The sequence below is a fragment of the Jaculus jaculus genome, chromosome 18, assembly GCF_020740685.1.
Source record: "Jaculus jaculus isolate mJacJac1 chromosome 18, mJacJac1.mat.Y.cur, whole genome shotgun sequence".
Taxonomy (NCBI): domain Eukaryota; kingdom Metazoa; phylum Chordata; class Mammalia; order Rodentia; family Dipodidae; genus Jaculus; species Jaculus jaculus.
The window spans coordinates 29105970-29118637 of NC_059119.1; the positions used below are offsets into that span (position 1 = coordinate 29105970).

General features: G+C 42.5%; 1 non-coding gene across 1 annotated transcript; it reads left to right on the plus strand.

Moving 5' to 3' along the window:
* Positions 1–972: 972 nt before the first annotated feature.
* On the plus strand, positions 973–1045 carry Trnar-ccg. Its single transcript has one exon. It is a non-coding gene; the product is annotated as a tRNA-Arg (tRNA).
* The last annotated feature ends 11623 nt before the right edge of the window (positions 1046–12668 follow it).

Sequence of the window (12668 nt, forward strand, 5' to 3'; positions counted from 1 at the left end):
GTAATGAACATCGTTTGCCGTGTGCAGTAGTCGTGGTTACCTGTCTAGTCTTCTGTCCCTCTGTAAACAGGTGAGAGAGAACTTTTCTCGCTCCCCCCACCCCACCGCTACTGGGCCGGGCAATCGATGACTGACTGTGTGTGCACAGTAAATCTATATAAATTATTTGATTGCATTAAGTTGTTTGACATTTGTCTCATACCTCAGTAGTAGGATGATTGGACCAAGCAACACTTTTACCCTGGAGCATTTGCTGAATTTAAATGTCCACACAGGTTAAAAACAAAAGAACTGAAACAAAGAATAATTGGGGAATCATGAAAGAATGCTGTTTTCTTGACGAACCTGGAACCGGCACATTGGCGATGGAGATAGACACAGAGAACAATCAACCCCTACCAAACCAGATATCCAGAGACACAGAGGCTCCCAAGACCTCAACACTGAAGCAGACCTAAAATGAATCCCATATGGCTCAGAGAAATTTTTAGAAGAGGGGGCAAAAAATGTCAGAGTTACTCGTTGGGTCATGACAGGCAGAAACATTTCCTCCTACCCGAAACTAAAGGCTAACCCCACAATGCTACCCCAACAAGGAGGGTCGCTGTGGAGGGGGGAGGTCAGGGAGGGGGCTAACAATGGTACCAACGTGACTGTATTCACTGACTAAAAAATAAAAATAAACCAAATAAAAATTTTTTTAAAAGAACAAAAGAAGGCCTACCTCAGTAGGGTAGGGGTGGGGAAGCTATGAAAGAAAGTGGTTTCTAACTGCACCAGACTAGGAACTTCTCATCCCAGGAATGTCAGCACTGTGAGAACGTGGAACTGTCAAGGGCTATGGGAACTGGGCAACAGAGTGCATCTTCCTCACTTTGGATTCTGAAATCCTACAATAGGAAAAAAAAAAAAAAAAAGTTGGGAAGAGGACTTAACCAATGCTCAGTCTATGTCAAGAGAATGCAAAGTGGTGACCCAGTGGCCTAATGGATAAGGCATCAGCCTCCGGAGCTGGGGGTTGTGGGTTCAAGTCCCATCTGGGTCATACAAGGGTTAATTTTGCTGGGCATGGTGGCACACACCTTTAATCCCAGCACTGGGGAGGCAGAGGTAGGAGGATCACTGTGAGTTTGAGGCCACCCTGAGACTACAGAGTGAATTCCAGGCCAGCCTGGGCTAAGAAGAGACACAAAGAGCCTATGTAGAAGAGTTTATTGCAGGGTGGTGAACAGCACATTCTCAAGAGATGAGAGTGGACAATGGGCAAGGGAACCATTGGGCCAATCTACCTTTTAGGAAGGTTTTCTACTATCTCTAAAGTATCTAGAACAAACACATTGAGGCCTGTTTGGTTTGACACTACAACAGGGGCAGTGGGATGGCACCTCTATGAGAAAGCCGCCTCCTGAAGAGTATTCCAGATGGTTTAGGGCAAGGATGTCCAAACCACCATCCACATGTGGCCCAGGATAGCTAAACACGCAGTCCCACACAGAATCACACACGTGAATCATAAACCTAAAAAACTATAAGATTTCTTGGGAATTTTTTTTTTTAGAATGATTGTTGCAATTCTTGAGCCTGGGCTTTGTTGATGACAACGTTGTGTCACAATATCACACAGAACAAAAGTATGTATGCGCCTACTGTCTGCACACAACGTATGCGTTTCAGTGTTTCAGGACATTTGGCTTCCGTGTCACCTGCTAAGCTCGGACAATCAAAATTGGCACCATCAGACATTACATACGCCTGGGATGACGTGGTGGTGATTATGAGTAATGTTTAAACTTTCCATAGCAAACAATAGGCGCTTAATGTTATTTTTAAGACAGGTAAGTATCTTATTTGATTACTAAGGGGACTGCCATTCCTCAGCCATGCCTCATGCATTGCCCACCATGCTGGACAATTGTCCCTCTGCTTCATGCTGCATCAAGTGCTGAGATGTGGAAAGGACCAAACCTTGCTTTCTATTTTCCTGTCCATTAATTTTCATACCAAAAGTAAATATAATCCCTTATCTATTATTATGTTTAAAGCCCAGCATGACTTCTACAACATCTCAAAAGAAAATTCCCAAATTTCCCAAAAGGAAATATTACAAATAAAATATTTGGTTCAACAAAAAGTGAATAAATGACAACTTTTTGCCAAAGCAAATAGTAAGGCATTCTGCTTAGTTTGCACAAAATCTATGTAAGTTTTCAAATACTATAATATAAAAGGCATTATATGCAAAAGTATATTGCCAAATTCAGTGCATATCAAGGATTGTAAAGCCAGAAAAGCAAAAGTGGAAAAATATCTGTCTTCTCAACACCAAAAAAAAATTTAAGTTACAACTCAAGTCCTATTATAAAATATATAAGCAAATAAAAATAAGATGTATAAAATATAAAAATGAGGTATATCTAATAGCAAAAAATAAAAATAAAAGCAAAAATTCAAAACAACTGATGGTAAGTTTATTAAGGAATATGTGGAGGGCTGGAGAGATGGGTTAGCCACTGAGGTGCTTGCCTGTGAAGCCTAAGGACTCATGTTCGACTCTCCAGACCCCACGTAAGCCAGATGCACAGTGACACAAGTGCACAATGTCTCATGCACACAAAGGGGCACATGCATCTGCAGTTCGATTGCAATGAGTGGAGACCCTGGCATGCCAATTCTTTCTCTCTCTCTCTCTCTCTCTCTCTTTTGCTTGCTCTCTCTTAAAAAAAATAAGTTAAAAAATATATATATACGGAGAGTGTGGCAAATAGAATATGCCCTGAAAAAAAAGGCAGAGATGTTTCTAAAGTCAGTTTATCTCACCATACCATAGTCAGGCAAACTGAAGATATTGGAAAATCTGTCGTTAAAATTTTGAAGAGGACTGGAGAGATGACTCAGTTGTAAGGTATTTGCCTGCAAAGCCTAATAATCCTGGTTTGATTCCCCACTACCTACATAAAGTCAGATGCACAAAGTGTGTCATACATCTGGAGTTCCTTTGCAGCAGCTAGAGGCCCTAGTGCATTCCCTCTCTCTCCCCCCCTCGCTCTCTTTCTCTCTCTCTCTCTCTCTCTCCCTGTCTCTGATTGCAAATAATATATATATATATTTTTTTTTTTTTTTGATTTTCCAAGGTAAGGTCTCACTCTAGCCCAGGATAACCTGGACTTCACTATGTAGTCTCAGGGTGGCCTCAAACTCACAGCAATCCTCCTACCCCTGCCTCCCAAGTTCTGGGATTAAAGGTGTGTGCCACCACACCTGGATCCCAATTTTTTTTTAAAAAAATTTTATTTATTTATTTGAGAGCGACAGACACAGAGAGAAGGACAGAGAGAGGGAGAGAGAGAGAATGGGCGCGCCAGGGCTTCCAGCCTCTGCAAACGAACTCCAGACGCGTGCGCCCCCTTGTGCATCTGGCTAACATGGGACCTGGGGAACCGAGCCTCGAACCGGGGTCCTTAGGCTTCACAGGCAGGCGCTTAACCGCTAAGCCATCTCTCCAGCCCCCAATTTTTTTTTAAGTTTAAAGAGTATAGTTGATTTTATGCTTTGGTGTTGGACAACAGCACTGACGTTAAAGTGATTTCCTTGGTCCATTGTCAACATATCTGGCATACTTACTGAGGGTGGCCTAGCAATTCATGCAAAAAAATCATTAAAAGCCAGGCGTGGTGGCACACGCCTTTAATCCCAGCACTCGGAAGGCAGAGGTAGGAGGATCACCATAAACTCGAGGCCAGGTCAGCCTGAGCTAGAGTGAGACCCTACCTCAAAAAACAAAACAAAAAAATCATTAAATATAAACAGGATGCTAATTTCCATCACGACTGTGAATTTCATAAGGGTCAGGGGATGAAATCCTTGCCAATTGTAGGAATTCCTTAGTAGTGGTGCTGACCATAGGTATATCATTTCCTTTATAGAATTAACTTAACTAAGTGAAAGTCAAATGTTGAAAAGATATGATTTGTAACATGTTATCAAGTTGTCTATAGTATCAAATACAAAATTTGTGCCAGATTTTGACAATGAAAATTGGCTTACAGATTTAGCATTTTTTGTTTTGAAGTAGGATCTGACCTGGAATTCACTGTGCAGTCTCAGGGTGGTCTTGAACTCACAGCAATCCTCCTACCTCTGCCTCCCGAGTGCCGGGATTAAAGGCATGTGCCACCACGCCCAGCTGATTTAGCTTTTTCTTTTCTTTTTTTTTTTTTTTTTGTTTTTGTTTTTGGTTTTGGTTTTGTTTTTCGAGGTAGGGTCTCACTCTAGCCCAGGCTGACCTGGAATTCACTATGGAGTCTCAGGATGGCCTTGAACTCACAGCGCTCCTCCTACCTCTGCCTCCCGAGTGCTGGGATTAAAGGTGTGCGCCACTACACCCGGCTAGATTTAGCATTTTTAATGGATTTAACCATTCACTTAAATGAATTAAATAGGGTCTGGAGAGCTGTTAAGCAGGTAAAGGTGCTTGCTTGCAAAGCCTGGCAGCTGGGATTCGATTCCTCAGTACCCATTTAAAGCCAGATGTGCAAAGTGGTACATGTGTCTGGAGTTTGTTTACAGTGGCAGGATGCCCTGACCCATACTCATGCTCTTTGTCTGCCTCTTTCTCTCTCTCTCAAATAAATAAAAATGCTTAAAAATAAATAAATAAATGAGTGAAACATGTGTGTTCAAGGTGAATCACATTTGTACATGGCTAGATTAAAACTCCCCAGTTTAGCCTGTTACATTGTCTCTTTCATTTGTCTCTCCCTAATATTTGTAACCAGCAATGTGCCTGGCCCACAAGAGGGTAACAGAATAAATTTCTGAGTCTTAACTGGTCAAATACTGAAAATAAGTGACTGGTGAGTGCTTGGCACTACACAATCCGTATACGTGACCCTCTCCAGGGCTCAGGAACACTGTGAAAGATGAGATAGAAAGAATATCGGTGCTGGAGGATGGGGGTGCACTGTGGAACTCCAAACATTGCAAGGGCATTGCACTCATGAACTCACAACAATCATGGCTACCTGTACAAGACCTGCGTTTGATGGTCCTAGTCAACATTCGGTTGTGGATAGAGGAAGGGCTGGTGAGGCCATGGCCCTCTCTGGCAGTTAATGGTTGCTAGGAAAAGGGAGTCATCGTCACATGTGACATAGCTGCTGGAATGTGATAAGGAGTACAGTGAAACTGACGGTGATAAGGGAAGGTAATGCAGGGTATATATGATCAAAATGCAACGTGTATGAAAATGTGCAAAAAAATAATAACTTAGGAGCTCAGGAGGTTGCTCGGGGATTAAAGGTGCTTGCTTACAAAGCCTGACAGCTCAGGTTCAATTCCCCAGTACCCATGTAAAACCAGATGCACAAAATGATGTCTGTATCTAGAGTGCATTTGTACTAGCAGGAGGCCCTGGTGCCCCCCCCCCCACTTTATCTATCTCTCTTCCTTCCTCTTTTTCTCTGTCTCTCTCAAATAAATAAAATATGCTTAAAAAAAAAAAAAACAATGTTAAAAGCTTGAGTCTTTGCTTGTGTTATTCCCCTCAGATTGCTAGTCTGGGACTCTCCATGGATGCTGCTTAAATACTAGCCCTTTTAGGAAGCTTTCTCAGCATCTTCAGTTTATCTGAAGTCTTCCTTATTTTCTGGCTGGAATTCTAGCCCAGCACTCCACGAACTGTCTTGGAGACCCTTCACAGCTCCCCTCATTTCTGTAAGGTCTGTGGTTAGAGACCCACCGATCCCTCTAGGTACTTTTTAAGACTTCCTGCTCTGTGCTGGCAAATTGTTAATCAGTTTGTGGCAGCATAAATAAAATTAGAAGGTTTAATTAAAACTAATGAATGAGTGAACAGAGACCAGCCTGGCCGCTTTGCTCCCCACGCCTCAGAGCGGTAAATAATGAAAGTGTCACACATCAAGTGATGTGTTTTAGCAGAAGTGTAAAGGCAGCAGAAACGAGGCCACCGGCCTCTCCTCCTCCTCCTGGGGGCAATTTGCGAGTTGGTGAAAGCTCCGTTTTGGTGTTTCTTAGTAATAAATTCTGCAGGAAGTACTCTAGTTTCCTTGCTGGGCTTTGTTTTGTGCGGCTATGATAGGATATCACAGACTGTAAATTATAACGAACAGACATTTGTTTCTTACAGTTCTGGAAGCTGGCAAGTCCAAAATCAGGGGCTGGCATCTGGGAATGGCTTTCTGCCATTATAACCCACTTTGGCTGTAACGAACTCACTCCCACAATGGCAGCGTAATCCTTGCCCAAGGCTGGAGCACTCGTGACCTTAAGGTTCCACCTCTCAGCACTGTTGCATTGGAGACTGGGTTTCTAGCATAAACTTTTGGGGTCATACCATGGCCCTCCACTCTCCAAAAGGAGGTCACACACAGGTTGTCGATTCTGTCCTCATAAAGAGGGGTGGTAGACACAGTGATGGTGGAGGGTGTCACAGCATAGACACTTACCGGTCAGGAATTCTACTATTCCCAATGTTCAGGATGTCATAAGATTTGTCCTATATCCCACATGACTTTCAAAAGTGTTCCCAGACATTCATGTAGGTAAGAGACCTGTTTATACTTACCTGAGCTTCGACTTGAAGTCCATGGAAACACAGAATCCTTTGTGCTGTTTTGGCATGTGAGGCATTTTCCAGAAATCTGACTACTCCATGAAGTGAGGTAAGCTGGTATCCTAGGCAGCATGGTTTTGTTGTTGTTGTTGCTTTTGTTTTTGTTTTTGTTTTTTTTTTTTTTTTTTTTTTTTGAGGCAGCGTCTTGGATCGTCCAGGCTGGCCTGGAATTTGCAATGCTCCTGCCTCAGCTTACTGAGTGATAGGATTACAGGCGTGTGCCACCATGCTTGCTTTTGGGCATCATTTTTACTTTTTTTTTTTTTTTTTTTTTTTTTGGTTTTTTTGAGGTAGGGTTTCACTTTAGCCCAGGCTGACCTGGAATTCGCTATGTAGTTTCAGGGTGGCCTTGAACTCACAGCGATCCTCCTGCCTCTGCCTCCCAAGTGCTGGGATTAAAGGCGGGCACCACCACGCCCAGCATGGCATCATTTTTAAAACCACATTCCTAATGGCAGCTCCTTTCCAAGAGCCTAGAGCCCTGGCACAGCACATCTGTATCAGTCGACATTATACCTTATCATACCCTTGATGAGTCTGTTCACAGATCTAAGCATCTTGCTGTGCATTTTGCCGTTGGGCATGATCCTTCCCAAACATTTATTGGTGAAATGAATACTCTCTTGTTATGTTTTACTTTATTCAGCTAGGCATTGTACTGAGTTCAGAAATTGTGTATTTGCTATATAAGTGGGTGCATGGGGCATATATGTTTGAGAACTGCTGCTCATGCTAAAGGTGGCCATAGACATTGCATATGTACGGTGAGTCACCAAACAAACCTTTTGGCTTACGACCACCAAATCTAGTCAGAGTGATTTTCTCAATGAAGCAGATGCAGGATTGACATAGCCTTGAGAGGAAAGAAAGGATGGGCATTTGAAATAGCTTAGCAGTTAAGGTACTTATTTGCAAAGCCTAAAGACCCAGGTTTGATTCCCTAGTACTCATGTAAAGCCAGATGCACAAATTGGTACATGTATCTGGAGTTTGTTTCCATGTTTCTTATACACCAGTAAAATATTGGAATTTCTTTGGCGTTTCAGCTATTTGAGGATGTAGTAGTTACTTTCTCATTGCTGGGAAAACCAACTGTGTGACCTAAGCAGGAACAGATTGTTTAAGGAAAAGGTTTATTTCCAGGTTAGTTTTGTTGTGTTTGTTTGTTTGTTTGTTTGTTTTTGAGGTAGGGTTTTCACTCTGGCCCAGGCTGATCTGGAATTCACTCTGTTGTCTCAGGGTAGCCTCAAACTCACAATGATCCTCCTACCTCTGCCTCCCAAGTACTGGAATTAAAGGTTTGTGCCACCATACCCAGCTTCCAGCTTCGTTTTGAGGGCAAGTTTCATCATGGCTGAGAAGGCATGGTAGGAATAGACAGCCAGGTATCACATCTTTACTTCAGCAGGAAGGAAGTAGGAAGAGTGAGCTGAGTGTGGCAAGGCGAGCTGGGTGACAACACCCTAATCCTTATCCCCAGTGACACACTTCCTCCAACAAGGTTCTACCTCTCAAAGGCTCTACAACTTTCCCAAACAGTGCCCCAATATATGAGTGAGTATATGGGAGAGGGCATATTTTACATTAAACCACCACAGTGGTGAGGGTCTGTCACGGTTTGAATGTGAAATGTCCCCCCTCAGGCTTATGTCTTTAAATACTTGGTTCCCAGCTGATTAGTATTAGGGAGGTTTATGGAACCTTTGGGGCATAGGGTAAGCTGGTGGAGATAGGCCCCCTAGGGGCGGGGGAGGACTGGTCTTTGAGGATGAAAGCCCCCACCTCACTTCCAGTCCCACCTCTGACTGACAACACGTGAAAAGCAGCAGCCACAGCTACTGCCACCACAAATCAAGCAGTTCTGACATGGCTTCCCTGCCATGATGGCTGTATTCGCTGAATTCAGGAGCTGAAATAAATTCTTCCTCCCTTGTGTTGCTCTGCAAGATTTTTTTTTTTCACGATAATGTGGAAAGTTGCTAACACAGGGAGAGTGTGCATACTTGGAGCATGATGAGATTCGGTACTAGTTATGGGTTCAGTAGCAATAGGAGGTGGTTTGGCTGGCTGAGTCCTAAGAAGAGTGGCCATCTACCTTCCTGGCATCTGCCTTCATTGAGGCTACCACTAAACTTCAGACAAAGGAAAGCCAGTATTTTCCAACCCCACAAGAAGGATCGTTTCTATGAACAAAAGCATTTCAGAGCAATTTGGAGGTTCATGATGTCCTTTTTTTTTTCCTCAAGTCTAGCTAGATATCCCCATTCTAGTTTCCAGAATCACATTCTTTAACAACCAGTGTTCTAAGTGTCAAGGGTAATTCAGAGAATTAAATTCTGAGTTTGATTTTCTATATCATCAGTCCAGTCACTAGGGCAAATTCTTTTTGGGCTCTCCATTTTCCAGTCTGTGATGTGAGTTGAGAGAAAATGAAACTGGTCACCCATTTTTTCTTGTGTAAGTGCTCATGTGCTTAAAAAGAAACCTCATCTTGTATCCATAAACAGAGGAATGGATAAAGAAAATGCAGTTTACTTTACACAATGGGATCTTTTTCTCAGTCATAAATAAGAACAAAGTCGTGTTATTTGCAGGAAAATGGATTCAACTAGAAGTGATTACATTATGTGAATTAAATCAGTCTTGGAAAGATAAATACCATGGGCTCCTTTCCTTTGCAGATTATGAATTGCGTATAAACACATAAAATTCTCTTTGCGTATTTGACATGACAAATCAGCTAACCTGTCTAGGTGAACAAAGGGGACTAGCAGGAGGGGGAGGAAGGGCGGAAGGGGTAGAGAGTAACATTTTCAAAATTTTTCAAATTTTCAAAGTATATTATATGCTTGCTTGAAAATGTCTTTATAGGACTAAAGAGATGGCATGGAGGTTAAAGGTGCTTGTTTGCAACACCTGACAGCCCAGGTTTGGTTCCCCAGCACCCTCATAAAGCCAGACGCACAAAGTGGTACATGTGTCTGGAGCCCATTTGCAGTGGCTGGAGGCCCTGGCATGCCTATAATCCCTCTCTCTCTGTGTCTACCTCTTTCTATCTGCCTCTCTCATAAATAAATAAATACATCATATTTTTTGCTTAGTCTAGAATGATTATGGGGAAGCTTAAAAAAATAAACAACTGTGTCCAGGTACCATAAAAGTAACAGAACTTGGCTGTTTTCTGAGGTTTTGTTTTTTACATTTTTTTCTTTAATAAGCATGCTGGATGACTTTACAATTTTGTTCAGACAACTGCACAACCTGGAAAAGCTGTTGCTGCTATTGATGTATAACATACTGCCATTGTTAGTCTTTTTTATATAAATATATACATATATATATGATTTGAATTTTTGGAAACTTTAGCTGTGCTGTCAACTTTGGGGGAAAAATTCCCTGTTTACCCTGTTGAGTTGGCATTGTACAGAAATTAATATCCATATTGGTCAAGAAATGTTAAACTTAATTTTTTTCCATTTGTACAGGGGTAACGCACTGTATTAAATATATAAGGTCTTATCTATGTGGGTTTGATTACAGAAACTAATGAAGTATTCTCTAAATAAAAAATAAACCATATTTTTTAAAAGTCCTTATAAAATCCAATATCATACATAGTGAATATATGCCAATTAAAACATTATTTTAAAAATGAATAATAATAGGGATGGAGAGATGGCTTAGTGGTTAAGCACTTGCCTGTGAAGCCTAAGGACCCCGGTTCGAGGCTCGATTCCCCAGGACCCACATTAGTCAGATGCACAAGGGGACACATGCATCTGGAGTTCGTTTACAGTGGCTGGAGGCCCTGGCATGCCTATTCTCTCTCTCTCTCTCTCTCTCTCTCTCTCTCTCTCTCTCTCAATCTCTCTCTCTCTCTCTCTGCCTCTTTCTCTGTCTGTCACTTTCAAATAAATAAATAAACATAAAACAAAAAATTAAAAATGAATAATGAATATTCAGAAAAATGATACCCTAAACAACAACCAAATTTTTTTTTCTGTGTATCTTCTTTATTAATTGGAAAAGCTAAAGACATGGTCAAGGGAATGCTGCGTTCTGAATAGCCTTTGATGGCATTATCATGACTTACATGCTCAGGAGTGATCTCTTAGCATCCTGCCACAGAACAGCCTCTTGAACACTTCTCCAATATTTTCTAAATTCACTTGATTGCAAAGCCATCTCTTCAACTAACATGTACTAATTTCACAGGGGGACTCATATTGTGCACAGTATTTTTAAAAAAGTTCTTTAGGATAAAGATTTGGGCAACTATAAAAATTTGAGTGCTGTAGTGGAGATTTTAGTGTTGTAACATGGGGCTATAAACTTCCTGATGGAAGAGGGCACAGGATGGCTCATTTCTATTCTTTCTCTTTAAAAGCAGTATGGAACAATGCTATTGCCTAATGTAGGCAGGAATAGAAAGAATATGCATAAGTTCTTTAGAAATAGAAAATAAGCCTGGCATGGTGGTGCATGCCTTTAATCCCTGCACTGGGAGGCAGAGAGAGGAAGATCACCATGAGTTTGAGGCCACCCTAAGACTACATAGTGAATTCCAGGTCAGCCTGGGCTAGAGCAAGACTCTACCTCAAAAAAAGAAAAGAAACGGAAAGTTGTGGGGTTAAAAGAAAGTTTATTTATTTATTTGAGAGAGAAAGAGGGAGACACGCATACACACACACAGAGAATGGGTGCTCCAAGGCCTCCAGCCACAGCAAACAAACACCAGATTCATGCACCATCTTGTGTCTCTGGCTTTACTTGGGTACTGGGGAGCTGAACCCAGGTCCGTAGGCTTTGCAGGCAGGCACTTTAACCACTGAGCCGTCTCTCCAGCCCCATGTTAAAACCTCATACAGCACAGTCCTTAGAGTCATCACCATTGCCATAACAGGTCAGCGCAGCAGGCACTTGGTTGCCAAGAGCTTTCTTTGGCAGGCACTTCCCTACCATCCACCACAGGCAGCAGCGTGGGTGGTAAATGTGGAGCTACATGTGTTGCGGGGTCCCGACATCCCATTTCCCATGGGCAGGGAGCTCGGAACTGTGCTCAGTCCCAAAGCTCTGTCAAGCCAGTCTCAATTTCTTCCGTTCTCCCCCCTGGGATGTCTTTTGATATCAGTTGTATTAGTCCGGGTTCTCTGGAGGAACAGAACCGATAGAATGAATTATATTAAAAGGGAACTTATTGGATTAGCGTATGGCAGTCCAATAGCAGTTGCAGCCCCGAGAATCAAGGAACCCAGTAGCTGCTCAGCCCATAAGGCCAGATGCCTCAGCAGTCCCAATCCGGCACTGAAGGCCTGGAGGCTTCCTGAGGAGCCACTGGTCTTCAGTCCACGTGGGTCTTCAGTCCACACTGGAAGGCAGCAAGCAGCTCCGGCTGCCAAGTGGAAGGCAGGAAGGGCTCTTTTCACCCAGAGCCTCCTTCTATGAAGTCCCCCTCTGAGAGGGCTGCCTGCTGTGGTGGAAAGGCTCACTCTCAGGCAAAGGACTTCTTCCTTCAGTGAATCCTTTCTGGAAGCAACCTCAGAGACCCACCCAAAAGGGATGTCTGTGGATTACCAAACAGATCAAGTTGACAACACCTTAACCATCACATCAGCTCAGTGACAGGCTCTAATCAGAACATGAAAACAAATCATAATTTTATTAGAAAAAACTTAGCATGGAGAATTATTATTAATACAAAGATATTGAAGTAATGAGAGGTTAGCTGGTTAAAAAAGGTAGGGCTAGAGAGATGGCTTAGTGGTTAAGGAGCTTGCCTGCAAAGCCAAAGGACCCAGGTTCAATTCCCCAGGACCCACATAATCTAAATGCACAAGGTAGCACATACATCTAGAGCTCGTTTGCAGTGGCTACAGATTCTGGCATGTCCATTCTTTCTCTCTCTCTCTCTCTCTCTCTCTCTCTCTCTCTCTCTCTCTCTCTCTCTCTCAGATAATAAGTTTTTAAAAGTAGAAAGAAGCCTAAAGAATATCAGACTAGGACTGGAGAGATGGCTTAGTGATTAAGGCGCTTCCCT